A 1,653-nucleotide genomic window follows, 5' to 3' on the forward strand; every position below is an offset into this window, starting at 1 on the left:
TCTCACTCGAGACGCCATGTCCGCCGCGTAATACGACGGCCGCACACTAACAGTACTCCGTGGTGCCGTGGAATCGCAATGTTTTGAGTCCCATTTCGTAAGAAAAACAAACTCCCTCTTAGCGTAATACCGTATGCGCGCCGCGGGGAACCAATGCGGCGGGAGATGATCACTATCTCTAGCAACTCCTCTGGGTGTGTTTTTATTTTGTGTAGTTTTGCGTCGTAAATTGCACTAGTAAATAACATATGTGTCTGCACTGAGTGTACCCGCGGCGTTTTACTGTGTTCCCGCGACCTCCGTGTCCTTGTTGTTTCCTGTTCGCCCGGACCGGTCGGTGTGTGCCCGGTCATCCTGGGTCTCGAAGGGGAGGCGATGGGCTTTAGAGTGTGTTTGGTGGATGCGCGCTTGTTTTGTTTCGGGGCTTTTGGATCTGAGGTGGGACAATGAGGTCGCAGTTTCTGTGTTGTGAGCCTTGATCTCTAGTCACCTGCAGTTTATTACCCTCGCCTGCGCATGCCCACTAGCTGCTTCCTTTACTGGAGTTACAACTGGGGCAGCGAGTGGGGAATCAGTACCGTTAACATCATGTGGAAGTGTGGAATTGTGCAAATAAATTAAATTTAGACTGGGATGAATGCAATCATCTTTTTTATTGAAAGTATGCCTCACAATACTTGCATTACATCCTGGGTGGAAGAGGCCGCCCTCCCCACCGGGACGCTTCCTCCCACCGCCAGTCAGCTCCGGGAGGACGGCGCACCCCACCCCGAAGCTCTCTGCTGAGGTGGGGCCGGAGCCGGAGCCGGAGCCTGCCGGGGCCGGCCAGTTCGTCCCCGCGATTGCCGGTTCTGAGCCGGGTCCGCGGGACGGGTCGCAGAGGTGGAGGCGGCAACGGGAGCCAAGGGGGCTCTATACCGTCGCCTTTCTCTTCTCCTCACCGTCGTGCCGCACTCTCTCCCCTGCAGAGCAGCTCAAGGAAGGGCCAGTGGTAGCATACGGCTAAGCTGCAGTCGCTCTTCCTCCAGGCAGCGGAAGCGCTGGGTAACCGACTTGATCGACCCAAAGAGCCCCTCCGTGGATACGGGGGCCCCAAGGAGATCCTTGCGGTCCTTCCTGGACAGCGCGGTGAGTCCCAGCCACACGTGACGTGACACCACCGTGGCCAGGGACATGACACGGCCAGCTGCAGCGGCTAAACCGTGGATCAGATTGTTCATCTGACCAATACAGGGGTCCGAATAATATCCCTCGTCGGGGGCGAGGCGACCTCCTGAGGGGAAATCAAGGAGACGCCCAACACACCAAGATTATTGGCCGCTGCTGCCATCTGCGTACAGAGCCGGAATATTTTATCCAAATACTCCAGCATTTCCCGGTCACGAGGCAGCGGGGGCAGAGGTTTTTTCCCCTCCACACATCCAGCTGCCTTCGGAAGCAGATGGGCCACCAGGCACTCATCAAGGGGGGTCACGCCGGGACCTACTGTGTCCGAGCGGCCCTGCACCCTCAGGAAACCTGACATGCCTGCCACTGGAGCCCTCGTTCTCAGTGGCTGCCGCCACGTCACCTCCACACACTGCCAGCGGGGGCGAAACGAAGGTCGGCTGTGGTAGTGGCGGGGGGAGCAGTAGCCCCACACGTCCCACCGCG

Source organism: Notothenia coriiceps, unplaced genomic scaffold (assembly GCF_000735185.1).
Source record: "Notothenia coriiceps isolate Sejong01 unplaced genomic scaffold, NC01 NC01_scaffold00030214, whole genome shotgun sequence".
NCBI lineage: Eukaryota > Metazoa > Chordata > Actinopteri > Perciformes > Nototheniidae > Notothenia > Notothenia coriiceps.